The 23,310-nt window shown below is 37.8% G+C and overlaps 1 protein-coding gene and 1 long non-coding RNA gene across 11 annotated transcripts in view; one reads left to right on the plus strand and one right to left on the minus strand.

The window, feature by feature from the left end:
* LOC133251417 (uncharacterized) overlaps positions 1 to 8,070 on the plus strand; it is a 78,785-nt gene extending 70,715 nt beyond the window's left edge. The window contains exon 3 of the long non-coding RNA XR_009737612.1: positions 3,069 to 8,070. This is a non-coding gene — a long non-coding RNA (uncharacterized LOC133251417). The remainder of the gene's footprint in view (positions 1 to 3,068) is intronic.
* The window catches only part of NR3C1 (nuclear receptor subfamily 3 group C member 1), a 120,108-nt gene that overhangs the window by 38,229 nt on the left and 58,569 nt on the right, over positions 1 to 23,310 (minus strand). The window lies entirely within an intron of this gene.

Raw genomic sequence — 23,310 nt, forward strand, 5'->3', positions numbered from 1 at the left:
CTTCTCCTTCTGTTAGGTCCATACCATTTCTGTCCTTTATTGAGCCCATCTTTGCATGAAATATTCCAAGTATCTCTAATTTTCTTGAAGAGATCTCTAGTCTTTCCCATTCTGTTGTTTTCCTCTATTTCTTTGCATTGATCACTGAGGCTTTCTTATCTCTCCTTGCTGTTCTTTGGAACTCTGCATTCAGATGCTTGTATCTTTCCTTTTCTCCTTTGCTTTTCGCTTCTATTCTTTTCACAGCTATTTGTAAAGCCTCCCCAGACAGCCATTTTGCTTTTTTGCATTTCTTTTCCATGGGGATGGTCTTGATCCCTGTCTCCTGTACAGTGTCATGAACCTCCGTCCATAGTTCATCAGGCACTCTATCTATCAGATCTAGTCCCTTAAATCTACTTCTCACTTCTACTGTATAATCATAAGGGATTTGGTTTAGGTCATACCTGAATGGTCTAGTGGTTTTCCTTACTTTCTTCAATTTAAGTCTGAATTTGGCAATAAGGAGTTCCTGATCTGAGCCACAGTCAGCTCCCAGTCTTGTTTTTGCTGACTGTATAGAGCTTCTCCATCTTTGGCTGCAAAGAATATAATCAATCTGATTTCGTTGTTGACCAACTCCAAAGGTCCCCCTAAATTCTGTCTTCAAATGAAGCATACTGGACTTAGCCAACCCTATGTTTATCTAGAGGCTTAGTGAATAGGACAGCATTCCTACCAGCCCAGCTCTGGGAATAGACCCCAGGGTTTCATATTTTTCTCTCAACATTGTTGAAGAGAATTTCTGGATGCTTCTGTATCACAAGGTATTGATCCCAGCTAGATTTGGGAGAATAGACTGAGTGCATATTGAAAGCCTACAATGGAAGAGAATAACCTGAAATTACTCTGCTGTAGGTGTGGCACAAGCCATGTCTGATTAATGGAAACTTGTGACTAAGGCAGCGGAGCTGCTGCGGTTCGGAGTTTTACAGAGAAGTAGGAAGGTCTTGGCAGAGAAGGCAATGGCACCCCACTCAAGTAACTGTTGCCTGGAAAATCCCATGGATGGAGGAGCCTGGAAGGCTGCAGTCCATGGGGTTGCTGAGGGTTGGACACGACTGAGCGACTTCACTTTCACTTTTCACTTTCGTGCCTTGGAGAAGGAAATGACAACCCACTCCAGTGTTCTTGCCTGGAGAATCCCAGGGACGGGGCATCCTAGTGGGCTGCCATCTATGGGGCTGCAGAGTCAGACACGACTTAAGTGACTCAGCAGCAGCAGCAGGAAGGTCTTGGAGTGAGTGAGCAGAGCAAAGTGTTAGGGAAGCAAAAACTTGTCTGGCTTTTGTTCTGAAGATGCTCCTACTCCAGTTCAGCCAATCTCTGTCATCTGACATCTATTTTTAGGGACCAACCAGTTGTTTGTATGTTTAGTTTATGGAAAATAAGTGTAATATTTAATGATTTCAAATGTTAATTCTGTACTGTTTCCTCAGCCAGTTATATATACATATATATAGTGTGTGTGTGTATATATATGTACATGATATATATGCACACACTGCTGCTGCTGCTGCTGCTAAGTCGCTTCAGTCGTGTCCGACTCTGTGTGACCCCATAGGTGGCAGCCCACCGAGCTCCCCTATCCCTGGGATTCTCCAGGCAAGAACACTGGAGTGGGTTGCCATTTCCTTCTCCAATGCATGAAAGTGAAAAGTGAAAGTGAAGTTGCTCAGTCGTGTCCGACTCTTCGTGACCCCATGGACTGCAGCATTCCAGGCTCCTCTGTCCATGGGATTTTCCAGGCAAGAGTACTGGAGTGGGGTGCCATTGCCTTCTCCCATGCACACACTAGTATATATTAAAAATGTTTTCACAGTACTTAGGTGTAGTATTTAATAGTTTTGAAACACTTTCATGAACACAGTCTCATCCGTCCTCTCAACGACCCTGTGAAAAGGATGTTATCACCTCTAGATGAGGTCACTCAGCTGTCAGAGGTTGATGAGGGAGCCTGTTTGTGGTCGAACTGACACGTTTCGGATCTCAGTTCTACCATTTCAGAGCTTGTGTGACCTTGGATAGGTATCTACCACGAGCCTGTGTTTTCTCATGAGTACAGTGAGAGGATATCATCTGTGTCTGTGTGTTATGAAAATGAGAGAACACACTCAAAGTCTAGTGTACAACTCCTGCATCTAGCAGGCAGGCATTTGATAAATGTTCATTCTTTTTCAGGAAAACTGGAGATTTTATGAGAAAGCCTGGTGTAAGTATTATGTAAGTAGTATTAAGTCTAAAATCTAGGACAGTATTCCCAAATTCTCACTTATAATTAGAGCATATGCAAAATACATTCAGGCCAGTCAACTGTGAGCTAGAGATGACAAAAAGGAAAGTTAAAACTAAATGAACAAATGGATTGATCGAACTGCAACTAAGAATCCGCAACTTAAGTCAGGCTTTTGCCATCCCTTCAGGCAGTTATTCTAGGCTACATGAGGTAAGAATTGAGTCCACGGAGTTTCCAAGCATACCACAAACATCAGTGGAGAAAAACCAGTTTTTGTCACACTAATATGAGCACCAAGATGGCCTATAGTGAACACCACTGGGAGCAAAGGATGAACGCCAAATGGTCTTCAATTGTAAACATGACCCTATGATACTGCTTTAAAAGACTAGGGTTTAAGAAAATGGTTAGAACTCAAAAGGAAAACCATATGAAATCACTATATTTTAATAAGGATACATGACAGAAATAAAAAGCACAACATAGTAACTGTGTATCACACTCACTCGGAATAGGAAAGCTAAAACGTCTTAGTCCTTGCTTAGTGTGTGTTTACAGCTGCGTCAAACATTCTGAAGATGCCAAGAGATTCTATTATGAACTGACTGTATCCAGAGCACTTTCTTTTAAGTGAGGAGCCAAGATAACAAAACGTGCTGTTTCAGATGAATATTTGAATGCTCTCTCCCATTCAGAATGGAGAGTATACTGGACATTGCTCTTCTTGAGGTCACTGAGTTTACATTTGAGAGACAAAGTAAGTATAAAGTAGGTTTTTCCAATTGTCTTGCAGAAAAAAGCAGTTAACGAGAGGAGGACCATGGATGGAGAATCATGGATGGATTATGAAAGTTTCTCACACACCTTGAAGAACAGGTAAAATGTGCAGGCAGATTACACCCTTTCACTCAGCAGATAATTCCTGACGTCTTATCATATATGGAAGTTGTCTCATACATGAAAATGTGTTACTGAGATGATAGTAGACTTAGAAACTTTGATCTAGGTAGGAGGAGCAGAATTATTTTGGGTGCTTTGGTGTCGAGGTAGTACTTCTGCAAGAGATAGAACTAGGATATATAGACAAATAGCACTGTAACAGCGGTGTCACAGTGGCTGACTTAACCCCCAACTCTGTTTCCTTATTAGTACCATTTCAGGAATTTTTAGGTAGATTATACATTTGAACTATATAAAGTACTGGTACACACTTGATAATCAAACAGTATGTTTTTCCTTAACACTCAGGCGTTACAGGCATCTTTTTTCCTCCTTCCCTCAATTCCTCTTTCCCTTCTGGAGGATCCCAAGGAATGAGAAGTGCTTTGAAGAATGTTGCTTGTGAGCCAGGGAAGGGTTAAATCCTCCAGAAACATCTCAATTGGGAGCAATTTTACTCTCCAAGAGATATTTGGTTAGTCTGGGGACATTTTTTGTTGTCACAACTTGGGGCGTGCCACTGGCATTGTGAGAAGAGGCTAGGGTGCTGGTAAACCTCTCATACGGCACAGCAGACAGTCTTCCACGACAAATAGTTATCCAGCTTCAATGTCAGTAGTGATGAGGATTAAGAAATCTTTGCTATAAATCTTTAAGCAACATATAAAGTAGAGAAAAAGAAAATTCAACAAGGACCAGAAACTTACTGTAAAACCTTCTAAACTACATTTTATAGTAGAGCAACTGCCCTACTGAGGCAGCTGCAAATATTCTTTGATTCAAGACAAGTCCAAAACGAGATTCAAAACAGACCTGAAGTCAGGGGACTATACAGGTCTAGTGATTAGCTAGAGTGAGTAATTTTATTTTTCCCTTTAGCTCTAGCACTAAGAGGTAGTTTTTACACATTAATGTCACCTGCACTTTTCTTTTCTTTGTTCATTAGGTAAAATGTAAATACTCAGCTGCACACACCAAGTGATTATATTTTCTGACTGCCCATTTATCCCTGCATTAGCTAAAGGATTACTGAGTTGTTTGATAATAAGCTATGGGATAGTTTTCAAATCAAATAGAAAAATACTCTGGGGGAAGGCTTTCACAGTATTTCTGTTAAATGGTTTTAGCAGAGTGCATTTTATCTTATTTAGCAAGCCAAAGAAAGACTGAGTAATCTGCTTTTGCACTTGTTGACAGAAGTTTCTATTGGTTTTAACTTCAGGTGCATATTAAGACAGTTTCCTCCAACTTTGCATCATTTGTACTTACTCATCTTATGGAGGAGATTAGAGAACAAAGTCTGTACTGTAAACCTGTAATGTTCAGGAGCATTTTCAGTAAAGGATGTGTGATGGAGGAGATGTCTTTTTTCATATCTGAGACACCAATGGCGTGTCATTAAGATCTCTGCACTCGGTTTCCTTGTCTGTAAAAATAAAGGTGCTGAATAAAAAAACTCCAAAGAAGTTGTCCATATATCCTGAGGTAAGGGTAGGAAGTAGGGGAGAATACCCTTGGGTCTGTGAAAGCCTTCTTTGGACCTGTACATTTATTTATATGAAGGGAGAATATGTCACCTTATCTACGCTTCTTTCTTAAGTTCGTAACATGTTTTCTTGTGTTTTTCTTTTTCTTTAGAAGGATCAGTCTGCAGTGGAGTGATTGTGCTGCACAACTTAGTTCCTAACAGAAGAAATATTGTTTCATGTTTTTAGTTGTTTGCTTAGGCTTGCACTGAGGGCCATGCGTTCCAAGGATTAGTAATGATGTTCTAGTAACAGAACAAAGACCAAGAGTAAGTAGTAAGAACTGCGAGGAAAAACTTTCTTAAGCGAGGAAAAACTTTCTTCATTACATGGTTATTTGTAGAATGAAGACCTGATTTTGTTCTGATGCTTTCTCGCTTCGTAAGAGCACACAAGGATAATAACTATGATTTGGTACATGCAGAATTAGAAATGTGACATCTTCAACTAAGGCAGTAACAGGTTTGAGACAATGTTACACTCACTGCTTTCCTCATATGTGTGTGTGTATCTAGGGCTGAAACCAGTGGCTGTGGAGTGTTTTTGAGCTTGGATCTTACTTTGATTAATTTTTTTAAATGTCCTTTCAAGACTTCTTTTTTTCTCATAAACCATTATATTTATAGTTTTACTTGGTTTTATTTTTAGGGAGTAGAGTGGTAATATCTTATCTTCCTACAGTGCTACTCAGTAGGTAACTTCAGAGTCAAGTCTTACTGCTGGATGCTGTTGTTACTGTAATCACTTGTAATTCCATTAGAAGCTTGAATTTGGGCTTGTATCTACATCTTGTATTTTGTACCTTCATTTATTAGATTTTGGGAGTCCTCTTTGGTTTTAGTCCTCTATGTCTACTTTGTAGATTTCATCAACTGTGGTCTATTTTAGGTTTGTACTTTGATTTAGAATGGCATTGATTGTATTTTATTTCATTTTACATTAGTTTGAAGTAAATTATTTAATTTTGGGATTCTGAGATTTTGATTATTTACTGAAATTTGTAATACAGAGCTGTGAAATACTTGACAGAAACAAAAACGCTGTTCATTTCCACCTCAACTACAACAACCACATATTTCTAAATACCTTATTACCTTCTCAGAGTTGAATTCTTCTCACTATACTTAGTAACTGGAGAAGGCAATGGCACCCCACTCCAGTGCTCTTGCCTGGAAAATCCCATGGATGGAGGAGCCTGGTGGGCTGCAGTCCATGGGGTCGCGAAGAGTCAGACACAACTGAGCGACTTCACTTTTACTTTTCACTTTCGTGCATTGGAGAAGGAAATGGCAACCCACTCCAGTGTTCTTGCCTGGAGAATCCCAGGGACGGGGGAGCCTGGTGGGCTGCCATCTATGGGGTTGCACAGAGTTGGACATGACTGAAGCGACTTAGCAGCAGCAGTCCTCCTGGCTCTGGCTGCTTTTCCTTCCTCTCTCCCACGATGCTAAAACTCATTCTTTGCATCGTGATTAAGTCTCCGAGGCTCTTCCATGTAAACAGTACAAGCCCAATGTGGTCTTCAATATGGTTCCTCTTTCTTTCCCAATTATATGTATTCCCATTCGTCTACACAAACCATTCTTCTACACTGCCATGTAGCACTTTACACATGATACATTCTGATTTATTAATATTTTTCCGTCAACAATTCCTTTTAGGTAGGGTCCATGTCTAGGTCTCTTATATCACCAGCATCTTGTACTGTGTCCAGTATCTGTTATTGTATTTAGCTTACTTATATATTACATCTTTATATGTTCTGCAGAAGAACTTGAGGCAACTCACATGTTAGATGTTTATGAGATTACACCCAGAATACAGGTATCACCTCACTGCTACTAGAAGCTGCTGTGCAAACCCTTTCTTTAACCCCTTTAATCTTCTCCACAAACCTACGAAATGAGTACTGTTTCCATGTTTTACTGTAGGCAAGTCAGCTTCTCTGAATCTGTTTCCTCATCTGTGACACAGTAACTACCATAGACAGGATTCACATGCCTGCCTCTCTGATACCAAAATCAGCGTTCTTAACCAGTATTCTGCCTCATGACTACCTGAGAATCTGAGGTAGAGCTAGGTTTTCAAGCTGAGGAATAAACTGCTTTCTGCTCTTAAGGGCTAAGGTGTGATGTCTCAGTGATGTACAGCAAAAGGATGCCGATGTCCTGTGCCTTCTTCACACATGATCTGCAAAAGAGTTTTGCCCAAATAAGCCTTGCCGGAGCAGGTCAACAGGTAAAAACAACTGCCTTAGAACTGTATGACAGTCTATGGATCATTTGAAAATTTAGTCAAACTAATGTTTATCTCATACTCTACAGTTTTAGCACAGTAACTCCTAAGATGTTTGTAAATGCAAACAAAAGGCAGAACAGCTGAGTCTATGAAGGAAGGAAAAAAACCTTTAACACCAACTTGAACTTGGTCTAAAGCCACATACTCCCTTGCTTTCTTCAATCCCTGGTGGCTCAGCTGGTACAGAATCCACCTGCAATGTGGCACACCTGGGTTGGGAAGATCCCCTGGAAAAGGGAATGGCTACCCACTCCAGTATTCTGGCCTGGAGAAGTCAGTCCATGGGGTCACAAAGAGTTGGACGTGCCTGAGGGACTTTCACTTTCCTTAGTCAAAAAGCCAAGACTTGATTCTTCAATTGTTATATTCTTAAATTAGTATGAGAACTTCCTTACTTCTGTGTATTTTCCTCAGGTTTTGGTAATGATACCCTCACTTCACACGCTAGTTCTTAGATACACATAGAAACAATCTAAAGGAATAATTAAAGTATTTACTATATGGTAAGTACATCGCTAAACATCCCTTTCTTCATCTTCTAGGGACAAGTTTACTGATGTTCTTACCATATAGTAAATACTTTAATTATTCCTTTAAGTTGTTAGGGACAAGAAAGTAGTCTCTGCAGTGATGTAAAGATTACTTATTCCTTTCTTCCTTCCTCTTCTAAGGATGTTTGCAATGCATGCAGTTAGATGAAAAATTTAAGACTGGGAAGGTTTTCTGATAGGTGGAACAAAACACTTCCTTCATAGTAATAATAAAATTTGACACCCACTGATTTCTTAGTTCTACAAGCCAAGATCGACAGCTAGGTACTTTAATAAATGGATTATATCAAATAATCCTTACTTCTAGTCCATTTTACAAACCAGAATATAGGAATTAAGCCATGTGCCTGCCCAAAGTTATATTAGCACAATCTGGAATTGAATTTGAATTCAGCACCATCTGATTCCAAAATCCATGCTCCTTACCCTCATCACTGTGTTATCTGGCAGGGACCTGCAGGGTAACATCTGTTCAGCTTGATAGAATTCTTTTTTTTTTTTTTTTTAATTTTTAACTTTTTTTTTTTTAATTTTATTTTATTTTTAAACTTTACATAATTGTATTAGTTTTGCCAAATATCAAAATGAATCCACCACAGGTATACATGTGTTCCCCATCGTGTGGGGGTCATCAGATATCAGAGTCTTGATAAAGGTAAATATAAAAATAATTTGTTTTTCCCTCTTCTGATTATGCTTGATATCACACTGAAGTAGAAATTATTTATAATTAAAAGATATGAAACTATTCTGGTTACTTCTGTTTTTCCTTTAGATTCTTATTATACTGACTGAAATCTTAAATTAGCATATTCACTTCTATATTATTAAGACAATGTCACACTAGCCATTAAATACTGAGTTAATAACATGGAGACCTTGTATCAAAAATACAAAAATAGAAATCACTACTTTGCATACTCAAAATATCATTTTTGCCCTTAGAGGAGCTTTGTAGCAATTATGCAACTACCATATTAGACCACAGAATTTTTTGAAATGCATTTCATTTTTCTAAAATATACTGCTCCACCAAAGTTTTCAGTTGGGAATATATAATGATGTGACTAATTTCTGTATTCTTCTGAAAAATGCATAACACTTTAGCCTTAGTTAGAAAGGAGCTGTCTGGTCACACTAACAATTTTACAGATCGAAGATTTATGTCTGTTCACTACACAGGCCAACTGTTCGAGCCAAAAAACTGTAGTTATTTACTGTAAAAGTGCTGAGGTAGCAGAATTTTATATTCAACTGGATTATGTAACACTTGAAATACTCTATAATCTCATCAATATCTGAAAGTAGATGTCACCAATCCCACTGTGTAGAAACAGAAAGTTAAAAACTCAGAAATTAAAACAGAGCTAGTTAGAGAACTACAGGACCCTTTTATACAAAATACACAGGAATCTGTATTTCTATACACTAACAATAAAAGATCAGAACAAGAAATTAAAAAAAAACAAAAAATAAAATTCCTAGGAATAAAACTACCTCAGGAAGCAAAAGACCTATTCTCTGAAAACCATAAGATGCTGATAAAAGGAATTAGACGGCACAAATGGAAAAGATATACTGTGGTCTCAGATTGGAAGACTCAATATTGTCAAAAACAACTGTACCACCCGAGGCAATCTACAGATTCAGTGTAATCTCTATCAAATTACCAATGGCATTTTTCATAGAACTAGAACCAAAAAATCTTAAAATCTGTATGGAGACACAAAAGACCCTGAGTAGCCAAAGCAATCTTGAGAAAGAAAAACAGAACTGGAGGAATACATTGTACAAAGGTACAGTCACCAAAACAGTATGGCATTGGCACAAAAAGAAATACAGATCATGGTACAGGATACAAAACCTACACATCTGTGGTCAACTGATCTATTATGACCAGAGAGGCAAGACTATACAATGGAGAAAGACAGTCTCTTCAGTAAGTGGTGTTTGGGCAATGGGACAGCTACATTAAAAAAAAAAAAATGAAACTAGAACATTCTTTAACAACATACAGAAAAATAAACTCAAAATGGGTTAAAGACCTAAATGTAAGATTGGGTACTATAAAGACTCTTAGAGGAAAACACAGGCAGAACAGTCTTCAACATAAATCACAGCGATATCTTTTTTGATCATCTCCTAGAGTAATGGAAATAAAAAACAAAAGTAAATCAGACCTAATTAAACTGAAAAGCTTTTGCATAGCTATAAACAAAATGAAAAGACAACCCAGAGAATGAAAGATAATATTTGCAAACAATGTGACTGACAAGGGATTAATCTCCAAAATTTAATAGCTCATGGGGCTTAATATTAAAAAAAAATGGGTAGAAGACCTAAATAGGTATTTCCCAGGAGAAGACATACACATGGCCAAGAGGCACATTAAAAAGATACTCAGCATCGCTATTGAATGGGAAATGCAAATCAAAACTTCACACTGTCAGAATGGCCATCAAAAAGTCTGCTAACAGTAAGTGCTGGAGAGGGAATGGAGAAAAGGGAACCCTCCTACACTGCTGGTGGAAATGTAAACTGGTACAGCCACTATGAAGAACACTATGGAATTTCTTTAGGAAACTAACAATAGAGCTACCATATGATGCAGCAGTCCCACTTCTGGGCATTTATCTGGAGAAGAAAATGGTTCAAAAGGATACATGTAGCCCAATGTTCACTGCAGAGCTACTTTCAATAGCTAAGGCTTGAAAGCCACCCAAATGTCCACTGACAGATGAATGGATAAAGATGACGAGGAACACACATAAAATGGAATACCACTCAGTCATTAAAAAGAATGAATAATGTCATGTTCAGCAACTTGGATAGACCCAGAGTATCATACTAAGTCAAGTCAGAGAAAGACAAACATCCTATGGTATTTGCTTATAGTTGGAATATTTTTAAGATACAAATATGCTTATTTGCAAACAGAAACAGACTCGTGTACTTAGAGAAGAGACTTATGGTTACAAGGAGTTGGGGGGAAGCGTGGAGAGAAGGGATAGATTGGGAGTTTGGGATTGACATGTACATACTGTTATATTTATATAACCAACAAGGGCCTACTGTATAGCATGGGAGAACTCTGCTCAATACTATGTAATAACCTAAATGTGTAAAGAATTTGAAACAGATACATATATAATAACTGAATCACTCTGGTGTACACATGAAACAATGGTAATTGACTATACTTCAACGTAAAATAAAAAGTACTACTTCTGAGAGGCAAAGTAAACACTTGAATTCTAATATAAAAAAGTATTTCAATGTGTTTTCATTTTAAAAATCTACTGCTTTTTCAATTTTTTAGCACATACAGTATAGATTAAATTAGTACATTATAGTAATAATAGGATGTTATGAAACTAAGGTCAAGTGATGCCCAATAGTTACCATCAGTCTAGAATTATTAACTTCCACCCATACTCATTTATTATCTATTTGCCATACATTCTCCAGACATAGATAAAAAAAGTCTGACTATATTTTGAAAACATATGTGAGTTGTTTTAAAATTCAGTACTTTCCTTAACTTTAGTAAGATCCTTTGGTAAATTATTGGAGAAGGGAAAGGCTACCCACTCCAGTATTCTGGCCTGGAGAGTTCCATGGACTGTATAGTCCATGGAGTCACAGAGTTGGGCATGACTGAGTGACTTTCACTTTGACTTCACTTTGGTAAATTAAACATAATCCAAACATACTGAAAATATAATGTACTGTGGCACTGTATATAATGCATATGTACTATGACTTCAGTGTTTGTCTATATACAGATTTTTTCAGTAGAATTTTATAAATAACAGTGATAAGCAACATTAGCTATCGTGTAGTTTCACTTTGCTGAATTTAGTGATAAAGAACAAGCAAGCTTTGATTTGTTTTCTGTAGATTATTGCAGTTCAGTTTAGAATGTTATAGAAGTAACTTCTATTTCTTCTAAAATGGTGTATTTCAGAGACCTTATAGGAATAGAAAAGAAACTTTGAAAGCAAGTGATGGCATGATTTTTGCCTTACGTTTTGGGGATAATCCTATAAAAATTTCCAGGGCATGAGCAGCACTTTTTCAAGAACAAATAAACGGTAGCTACTGTGGTACGAATCTTGCAGTCTGCAAGCTCTGAATCTGAGATGTAATTATGATTCAGTAATTAATTCTTTTTGTAAAATAATTTGCAGAAGATTTAAAAACAAAACCAACACTGTATTCTCACAGAATTATCTTAAACATTTTAACAAAACTTTGATCTTCACAGAAGTATTACAAAAACTGTTCTTTTAACTAACCCTTCCTTAAGAGCATATGAATAGTCAGCCATCAGAGAGTGTTTTAAAATTGAGTTCTTATATAAGCAGCTAGTTCTGTATGCAGGAATCAGAATACCAGTGCAGATCTGACAACTTTGAAATTTTAATTTTTCTCACAGTGTCCAAAAAGAGTAATATGAAGGCAAGAATTTTATTTCTGAAATGTAGTATAAGCCTGAAAAAAATGATAGTTATAGGATAAAGAATCTGAAAGGCTCACACTTGGGTGCCACTGCAGTGGGTAGCTAAAATGACTGGCTGACTTCAAGTTTGCTTGTGGACTTGAAACTCTCATTTGGAATAGGAAAAAAAAAATTTTGGTTCTCTACCTGCTAGCATCAACAAATAACATCATGTACAGTAGAGTGTTACATGCTAAGGCAGTTTGAGGTGTGGACTAGCCCCATTTTTCATTCATGTGGAAAAGGAAAACTGAATAAACTCAATGTAACTATGATCTCCACACCAGAAAAACTTGTTATGGTGTCCATTCATAAAAAGCCCAGACTATCTATAATCTACCCCAAGGTTATTGCTTTACATTCATTTAGAAATGTGTAATAAACATTAACTTGCCAAATTAAACTGGAAGATACTTTTTAAAACTGTAAAAAATGATATTCAGTTAACAAATTTGGAAAACACCAGAAAGTTTAAATTAGAAAAAAGCCATCTTAATTTTTGTTAGAGAAAACCCAGCAAACAGGTGCATGCTGCTGCTGCTGCTGCTAAGTTGCTTCAGCCATGTCAGACTCTGTGCGACCCCACAGACGGCAGCCCACCAGGCTCCCTGTCCCAGGGATTCTCCAGGCAAGAACACTGGAGTGGGTAAACACTTCCGTACAAATCCTTGTTTATTTTGGGGATAACATTATAAATGGCTCAGCTTTTTATATGTGAGGCATGGTTCACTTGTTGCTAATTATTTAACATTTTTGAGGAAACATCCTATATGTCAATAGACATATTTCATTACATGGTTCTTTGACAGTTGCGAAGTTTAACTTGTTAAGCTGTTCCCTCATTGTAATAGTGAAAAAATAAAGAATGACCAATAAACACTACTGCATAAACCTTTGCAACCATCTTTGATTATATACTTAATTTAAATACCTCGAAGGGCAAGGAAAGACTGGATAATTGTCGGGCTTTACACACGTGTTAAAGTGCCTACCCTCCCTCGTTCCAGGAAGGCAGGCACAGGCATGTCCCCACATCCACTCCTAATAGCAAACAAATCTGGTTCACTGTCAGGTAACCATCACTGCCGATTCCACTACTAGGGTGTTTGTCTTCTCTTGATTTGTAAGAGTGTCCTTAAGTATTTAACCCTTAGTCCAATGAGGATATATCTATAAAGCCCCAATTTTAAAATTGTTCAAGTCTGATAGTAAAGTCTATGATGATCAGACCCCATACTGTTGCTCACTTGATACTTCTTTTAGCCATATTATTATTTGAATCAGACAGATAACAGTTCTGATTTAAAGACAGTATTTTTAACACAAGCTTTTATTTCAGCTCCCTCTGGAGCCCAGTAAAATGAAAATAATGACATTTGTTTTAAAAGGCATAAACCTCTAAGAATAAAAACAAAAGAAATAATATTTTGTTATATTTAGGTTGGTGGAAAAGCAATTGCAGTTTTGGACCCTGAATTTTAAATCATTAAAACTAGACTCAAACACATTTTTATTAATCAAAATAGAAGCCATTACAATCAATACATTTTTGCCTAAGAGAAATAAATTTGTTTATTCCTGTAGCATAAAAATCCATGCTTCAGGATTCAACCAACTCTTTGGACAGCATTTTCTGCCTCCTGCTGGTTGTAGAAGTGTTCTCCCTGCAAAAGGCTGTTGAGTTGTTGAGATGCTTGAAAAAGTGCTAGTGAGGTTGGCGAGAGGTCAGGAATATGGCACATGAGGCAAAACTTCCGTAGCCCGATTCGTTCAAGTTTTGAAGCACTGGTTGTGCAGTGTGTAGCTGGGTGTTGCTGTGCAAAAGAAATGAGCCCATTCTGTTGGCCAGTGCTGGCTGCAGGCGTTGCAGTTTTCAGTGCATCTTATCGATTTGCTGAGCATACTTCTCAGATGTAATGGTTTTGCTGGGATTCAGAAAGCTGTAGTGGATCAGATAGGTAGCAGACCACCTAACAGTGAGTGACCATGACCCTTTTTTGGTGTAATTTTGGTTGTGTTAAATGCTTTGGAGCTTCTTCTTGGCCCAGCCACTGAAGTGGTCATCAGCAGTTGTATAAAATCCACTTTTTGTTGCACATCACTAATCTGATCAATAAATGGTTCGTTGATGTTGCATAGAATGAGAACACTTCAAAACGATTAGTTTTTTTGATTTGTGATCAGTTCATGAGACACCAGCTTACTGAGTTTTTTCCCCTTTCCAATTTGCTTCGAATGCCAAACGACCATAGAATGGCTGACACTGAGTTCTTCGGCAACTTCTTGCATAGTTGTTAAGGGGATCAGCTTCGATGCTCTTCTCGGTTAGTCACGGTCAGCTTCTGATGGCTGGCCACTACGCTCATCTTCAAGGCTCTCATCTCCTTTGCAAAACTGCTTGAACCACCAACTGCACTGTATGTCAGTTAGCAGTCCCTGGGCCAAATATGGTGTTGATGTTGCAAATTGTCTCTGCTGCTTTACAACCCATTTTGAACTTGAATAAAAAAATTGCTCAAATTTGCTTTTTGTCTAACATTATTTCCCTAGTCTAAAATAAATATAAACAGCAAGTAGTAAGTCATTAGAAAAAATGCATAAAGAGAGAAATGTGAATTAAAATAATGTATAAATAATATAACCACGTTTACTTAAGAATATATTCCAATATCAAATGGCAAAGTTCAACAATGCCAAACCGCCATTACTTTTGTTATCAGCCTACTATCACAGAAAACTGAAGGGAAAAGAGAAGAGATAATACCAGCAACATTTTATATTGGATTTGGGTGTCTGGGGTCTGTTAAGTTACCAGTGGGGAAAGCTAAGAAGCTACCTATTAATATGACAGAAATTCCAAAAGGCTCAGAAACTTGGGATAAAGGTAGGGTCAAAATCAGGAAGACTGGTGCAAAGTCAGTTTTAGAACACATACAGGTTTCTTTTTATAGAAATGGCAGGCCAGGCTATGGGGCCAACTTGCCTGACAAAAACAAACTGTTGGATAAACATTTTTGAAAAATCATCTTAACAGCACGAGTGAGGTGACAAAATAATACAGGACTTAGGCTAAAATCTAAGGAAAAACACCGGATCCACTTGTACTCTGAGAATATTTACAAATTTAGGCAAATTTGGGTTTCAAATAAAAGGAGAGAAAACCTGCTAGAAAAAAAAAAGGGCAAAAACTTATACAGATACTTTATAAAACAGGAACTCCAACATTTTATCAGCTGTTGTTAGTAATCAGGGAGACAGAAAGTACAACCATTATGAAATACCATTACATACCTACTGGATTGGCAAATGTTAAATGAAAAGAAGGAACTGTGTTTAACTGGTCCATCACTTTTAAAGACAGTCTGGCGTTAGTAAGGATGAAGACAAGAATATCCTAAGACCCAGCAACTGCACTTCTTGACATATACCAATAAATTAATGTGTATATGCAGTAAAATGTATAACAATGCTGACAACAGCAGTTTTTGGTAGTAAAGCAAGACTAGAAACTACTCAAATGTTCATAAAAATGGAACAGATGTATAAACAGTGGTACAATTCTAAACACCAATGGACTACAAGCTAAATATAACAACATGGATGAATTATACAATGTAGAGTGGAAGAAACAACACAAAATAATACATGTAATGTTATTCTATTCATTAAAGTTAAAAAACATGCAAACTAAGTTATATTGTTTAACAGAGTGTGTGTGTTGTATATAATTTAGGAGAAGAAAATGGCAACCCACTCTAGCAGTCTTGCCTGGAAAATTCCATGAATGGGGGAGCCTGGTAGGCTACAGTCCATGGGGTTGCAAAGAGTCAGACACAACTGAGCGACTTCACTTTCTTTCTTTCTATAGTTCCTTTTGGAGAAGAAGATGGCAACCCACTCCAGTGTTCTTGCCTGGAGAATCCCATGGATGGAGGGGCCTGGTGGGCTGCAGTCTACAGGGTTGCAAAGAGTTGGACACGACTAAGCAACTAACACACACACACATATAATTTGTACATAGGTAGTAAGGGAAGCACAGAAGGCGATGGCACCCCACTCCAGTACTCTTGCCTGGAGAATCCCATGGGCAGAGGAGCCTGGAAGGCTGCAGTCCATGGGGTCACAAAGAGTCGGACACGACTGAGCGACTTCACTTTCCCTTTTCACTTTCATGCACTGGAGAAGGAAATGGTGACCCACTCCAGTGTTCTTGCCTGGAGAATCCCAGGGACGGGGGAGCCTGGTGGGCCGCTGTCTATGGGGTCGCACAGAGTCGGACACGACTGAAGCGACTTAGCAGCAGCAGCATTTGAGTACATGGGCTTCCCTTGTAGCTCAGTTGGTAAAGAATCTGCATGCAGTGCAGGAGACCAGGGTTCGATTCCTAGATTGGGAAGATCTCCTGGAGAAGGAAATGGCAACCCACTCCAGTATTCTTCCCCGGGAAGTCCCACGGACAGAGGAGTCTGGCAGGTTACAGTCCATGGGGTCACAAGAGTTGAACATGACTTAACTGAGTACTTTAAAAAATTGAAGGTAAGTTCTCTGATGGCTTATAGTAAAAGGAGGTCCTCTACTTAAGCAAAGTCATTATAACAACAGTGAGTTTGAACAGAAGAGTTAAAAACAGAAGTGAATCACTCAACAACCAGAATGCCAATGAACGATGAAGAACTATGTCCATGATTGGTCTTTTCAGGAACATCTCTATACATTTTCACAGATGCTCTCAGGAACATGCCTTTCCAATACCAGAAGACAAGTCTTCTAACTGCCTCAACTCTTTTAACATAACATGCTTCATATCCTTTAGTATTAATATAGTTATTTTGTTTCACAAAAAAGTGAAAGGACATTAAATATTTAATGTAAACCTGTCCTTAAATATTCTTAGAGAATTCTTTCATAATCCTTGGGAAAGAAAAGATCTATTTGAAATAAATTATGACTGAATATAGAATTATTTAATTTACAACAGATAATATACACAGATGCCCTCAATTTTTATTATGAATTGAGCTGAACTGTTGTTACTATGGAAAATTTGGGCTTGAAATAACTAGAGTTTTGTGGCAAAGAAAGCAGAGAAGAAAGGAGAAATGAATGTCTTTCATCACATGAAGCCCTGGCCCAAACCCATCTGATGCTTGTCAGGGATGACATGATTGATGAATCATAAGCTCTGCTACTGACACCACGTTCAAAAATGACTATTTGGTCTCTCAGACCTTCAGCAGGAATCCAGGACAGCTACAGTCAGAACAGTATGAATAACAAAGAGGTACCTTGCAGGTGTTTCACAGAACAGCTCTGAAACATGTTTTAACAGAATTTATTTCCTTTTGGTACTATCTCATTTAATCTGTTAATTTATTAATTTTAATCTACAATTGTTCTTAATTTTCATTTAATATGTGTTAAGCATTGTGCCAAATGCAGTATAGGAATTATCATGATTATTTTTATCTTGGTGACATCTTTCATAATGGGCTCTACTAATATCCTCACTTTGAAAATAAGCAAACAGGCCCGAAGGTCAACTGTCAAGGATCACATCATCCAGGTGGTAGCTCTCTGAGAACTAGAACTGATTCTCAGACCTACGGCTGAGGAGTCTCTTTACTAAATTCTGTTGCTTCTGTCTACTTTGATGACATATCAATAATATTTACTACACATTTGAAGAATCAGTTTTTAGGAGAAGTTGACAAAGTCATCAAAAGGCAGTAAGAGAAAAATGTTACCAAAACCAATATGTTTTGAGATGGAATCAAAGTCCCGAGCAAAGGAAGGAAGGATGACTGAATTCTTATCCAGGAGCACGGAGCTAAGAAATGTGCTCTTATACTCAGGATTACAATGAGAAGTTAGACACAAGTTCTGTTTTCATGAAGCTTCATGAATGCCCATTATAGGAGACATGCAAGGAGATGAGCAGTTGTAATACTCTGTAAGTCATGCTGCCATGGGAGAATACACAAGGACCTTTAGGTAGAGACAGGTGTCTGGAAGTGTTCCTGGAGGAGATGACATCAATGCTAAGAGCTGAAAAGGTAAGGAGGAGAGAGAAGGGGGATCGAGGGAGAACAGATAGCATGTGCAGAAGTCTTTTGACATGAGTATGGCTCTTTTGGGAAATGGAAAGACAACAGAACAGGACTAGGAAAAATACTGAAGAGCATTAGAAGGTACTATCTAACCCAAGGTCCAAAGAGACCTGAAGTCACGAAGTGCAAATGTTCGATAGTGTCTCAGGAAAGGTAGTAAGACAGAAACTTTGGTAACACAGCGGTCACAGTGCGTTTTCATACTGAGAACGGCACAGCATTTCAGTGCAAAGCAGATCCCTGTCCCCTCTCCCAGACACGGGCAGGCAGAGATCCACATGTCCTGTCACCAACTCACTGGGTGACATCCGTAAGCTATTTAGCTTCCCTGGAATTTGAAGCTCTCTCTTCTGTGACAGATAAAGCCACTTCTCTTGCAGGTGGCAGGAGCTGAACCTGATACTTTTCTCAGGATTCTTTCAGTTCTAACATCCATGATTCTCTAAGACACATAATGGCAGACAACCAGAGGTGAACACCACCACCACCACCATCTTACTGAGAACCAGTAATAGTAGGTGTGTGTTAAGGGCCAAACAGTGTGAGTGAACTCAGTATTCCTTACCTTAAATCAGACCATATGAAGTAGGTACTATTAAGGCAGGTAATATTACTATCCCCACACAGACAAGGAGAACGCAAACTCAGACGTTACCTGTCCAAGATCCTACAGCCAGCTACCAGTGGAGTCCAATTCCTCCTCCAGGCATCCCAGCTACAGAGGCCATGCCCCTAACCAGCAGCACGTGCTTGGCGCTGCCTCTCTCCACGCACCGTTAGAGCAGTCGTCACACTACCATCAGCATGATTATACTGAACCTTTCAAAGTCTGTTCACGTTAGCAATGCTGAAGAGTAGTATTATCCCTATTTAGAGATGAGGTAACTGAAGCTCTGCAAGGCCCTGAGGGATTTAGTGATGGCACTAAGACTAAGATTCAGGTTTTATAATCTCTATCTCTGTGCTCTTTCAAATACAGCAAATTATATAAATTTAAAAAGCCAACATCATAGAAAGATAAATTGCATATGTTCTCACTCAACTGTAGTTAATTAATTTATAAAAGGATGATTAATAAAAAGATTTTACTTTTATAAGTTAGTAACTTTAGGCGAGGATTTTTTTTCTGAATTATACTTCTATTAATTATGTTCCTATAAGGTATAACCTGGAGCAATCTTTAAGTTACTTTACTGTGATATAGTACTTAGCATTTAAATATTATATATTCCTATGTCTAGTTTGGGGAATCCAGATTTTAAAAGGACTGAGATAAATTAGCCATGAAAGAGAAAAACAAACTCCTTATAGTCTTCCATAACTTATCATCACTGTACAACAGTCTGCCTTTCTCTAACATGAAGTCAGTTCTTAAATTTTGTTTCAGTGGATGTTGTTAGCACACAAGTCAACCAAATAGAACCATATGAAAATAACAGCAATAACAACAGTAAATACTGAGTAATTACTATGTACTAAATACCGGTCTAAGTATTTCATAAATATCAGCTCTTTCTAATCCTTATAAAAACCTTACCTTATTCAGTCCTCACTACAATCATATGAGGTAGATATTATTATTACCCCAAAGCAGACAAGGAAAATGCTTCAGAGAAGTTTACCTGCTCAAGGTGTTATAACTAGCAATTAGTGTAGTCAAATTTCTTATTTCATGCCTACATTATTATTATTAGCCCCATTTTATGGATGAAGAAATTTGACTCAGGTCAGGTAATTTTCCTAAAGAAAGAGATACAACCAGAAAATAGCTGTATCTGGATCCCAAATGAGGTAACACTCCAGATGCCACTGTTAACCACTATGCTAAACATACAATGATACAATATTATACCTTTAATAAAGAGCTGGTATTTAGGAAGCATCAGAATTCTAAATCTAGGTTATCAAGTTACTGGAAAGCTAGATAACAAGAGATTAAGCTGATAGCCACTTGGTTAAATAGCGGCTGTGGTCAGCCGAGGGCTATGTTAGGGTCACTATCCCACTGTTTTCCTTTCTTCCCCCTTCCTCACAACAAACTGATTTCCAGGGCATTTTCCATTTTAAGTATGGAAGTCTCCTAATTTGTTCCCACCTAGGTCCAACAGGGGCCTCCCAGGTGGTAAAGAATTTGCCTGCCAAGCAGGAGATGCAGGTTTGATCTGTGGGTCAGGAAGATTCCCTGGAGAAGGGAATGGCAACCCACTCCACTATTCTTGCCTGGGAAATCCCATGGACAGAGGAGCCTGGTGGGCTATAATTCATGGGCTTGCAAAGACTCCGACACAACTCAGCGATGAAACAAGAGTGAGGTCCTACAGACCTCACACCCTCAATCCTTAGAGAGTGGGTCTCTCAAAGAAAAGGTGAGACAAGACGGAAGAGGAAAATAGGTCTCTATTCAACTACTTAAAAAGTCAACATCGGTTTGATTTCCTTATCTACTATGCCATGAGTATCTTAAAATAATTTGATAAAAGGCCTATGGCCTTGAACAATATATAGGAAACTGGATTTTTGTATTTTTATAATAAAATTATAAATCTAGAAAATTTAAATTTCCTAAATTTGGATACTCTCTAGATTATAAAGATTGCCACCAAAATAATTTTCAGATCCCAGGAATGGTTAAAGTGAAACATTCTTAAAATATATTAATAAAGTATAGCAGCAAAACTGAAATGACGAGATGCTTCAAAACTTTATAATACTTTTTTGAACTAAAAGTGTAGCAAGTAGTTCTTAAATTTAGGGGGAAAAATTAGAATCAGAAAATCAAATAAGATTCTTCTGTAATTAAAGACTGCTTAGCAGAAACACAGTAAATGTTAAAGAGTTACTGAAAACTGGTTTCTAAGGTTACCGAAGCAGCAGTAAGAGGGTGACCTTATATGTGCTCAGTGTTCATGCTTTACAGCACAGGCTTCACTCAGTAAGCAGCACTGTAAGGTACATCCCTTTTCAAAGGAGAAGCTCTTCTTAATGGGAAGTCTCCCACTCCCACTGGACTCTTCCTGATCCCTACATGTAACAGTATATAAAATGTATATATGATAAAGAAAATACCAAATATCCACATACCCATAAATATAAAAATCTCTTGCAAACTATGTTTAATTGCAGTATATTCTAATTGTCTTTTATTATAAAGTGCTAAGAAAGTAGAGACTAAAATTCAAGATACTCTCATCTGGTTACAAAAGAGAACATTTTTATAAACTGCAGTCATTACCATTTGTAAAAAATGAAACTGGAATTAGTACTGGCATTTTCTCCCTATTTCTAACTTAAAACACAAAGAGAATAAAAAAAAAAAAACTTGCACATGAAAACTGACTACTTAAGCCAGTGTCACTACTCGTGTAGGCCCCAAGTCTTACGGTAGTTATTTTTACAGGGTTATCAAATTGTTAAAAGAATTAAAGGTCTTCTTCTTCACTTCTAAGTCCCACTTAAATTACATGACATTTCGATCTGTTATAGACATCAGAGGGTATACACAAAGACTTTCTGGGAAAACTATTTTACTATGCATAGAAGTGGAGACTGCCAAAAGCTTCATTAGGCAGGATCTTTTGGTACCCAAGGATTTCAGCCTAAAAAGGCCACTTCCTCTCCCAAGGCAAGAACGTGCAATCACATTCCCACTGTAGAAACTTAAACCAAACTGTACATGGAGGAATATCATCTGGTGAAATGACACTGATACTTTCAGGCAGGTACAAGCTGTATCAAATATATGCTACTAAAATGCAGCTTTTATGCAACCCCTTAAAATCCAACAGCTTTGTTTTGTAGAGGATAAAGTCCTAATCTCTTCAGTTAGCAAATACAGCTTTCCACAGACTGTGCCCAGTCTGCCTTTCCAGGCTGAGCTTTTACTCCTTTAAGTACACACTCTAGTGTTAGCTTCCAAACTCTGTGCTCCAGCCAGGTTATCTGAATTCCTGTCCATTAGTGTCTTTTTTAGTCTGAGGCCTAGACCCTCAAAATACAAGTAGTCTGATAGAGTTACTCTGCACACAAGTCTTCAGTATTCATCTAAAATCTTGAGTCTCCATGCAGATTTAAAGATTTTCCAGCCCACAGTTACAATGATAGATTATCCATTGCTTTTGTCTCACATCTTCAGCTCACCTTTCTTACAGCATATTTTGGGACTTCAATTATAATATTTGAAATGTGATTTCTGATAAAACTACCGAAAATGCCCATTGAAACTATAAACTACAACATTAAGTGACTAAGAACCAGGGCAAGTTATAAGGTACTGTAATACTACTTTAAAAACTGATTTAATTATCAGATAAACTGGTAGGGGTGATTCTCATTATTTGAGTTTCCATATTTGCAAGTTCACCTACTTCCTAAAATTTATTTTTAACTCCAGAGTCAATGCTCACAGTGTTTTCCTGGCCTTTTGTGGATAAGCAGAGAATAGTGAAAATTTTGAGTTGCTTAATGAATAAGTTCCCAGCTGATGTCAAACAAAATGGCACTATGAAACACTCTTTTTGTTTCAGCTCTCATACTGCAAACAAGTGTCCTTTTTGTGGTATATTTAATGCCATGTTTTTGCATTTTTGTGCTTTTTGTTGGTGACTTTGCTGTTTAAAATGAAGTGGTTAGTATTCCTAAGCATAAGGTGGTTGTACATTAGGGAGGAATGATGTGTATCAGGAAAGCTTTGATCAGGCCTGATTTACAGTGCTACTGGCCATGAGTTCAATGTAAATAAATCAGTGATATTGATTAAAAAAGGTATCTTTAGGAACACACACAAAACAGGGTTACACACTGATACGTTGGTTAGAGTATTGTGAATAAAAGCTCATAGAAACCTAATCCTGTATTTCTCCTGGTAGCAAATGCCTCTCAATATTTGCTAATTCACATTGATACTACTGTGGAACCTAATTAGAGGGAATAGTGAGAACAGACATCCAGAGGATGAGTATCACACTCATTGAAAAGGATGATTAGATGAGGGGTCAGCTATTTGTTTCTGTAAAGGGCTAGACAGTAAATATTTTAGGCTCTGTGGGCCATGTGTCACATACTCTTTTTGTTTGTTTTTACTGTCCTTTAGATCTGTAAAAACCATTCTTGGCTC

The sequence above is a fragment of the Bos javanicus genome, chromosome 7 (assembly GCF_032452875.1).
Source record: "Bos javanicus breed banteng chromosome 7, ARS-OSU_banteng_1.0, whole genome shotgun sequence".
NCBI lineage: Eukaryota > Metazoa > Chordata > Mammalia > Artiodactyla > Bovidae > Bos > Bos javanicus.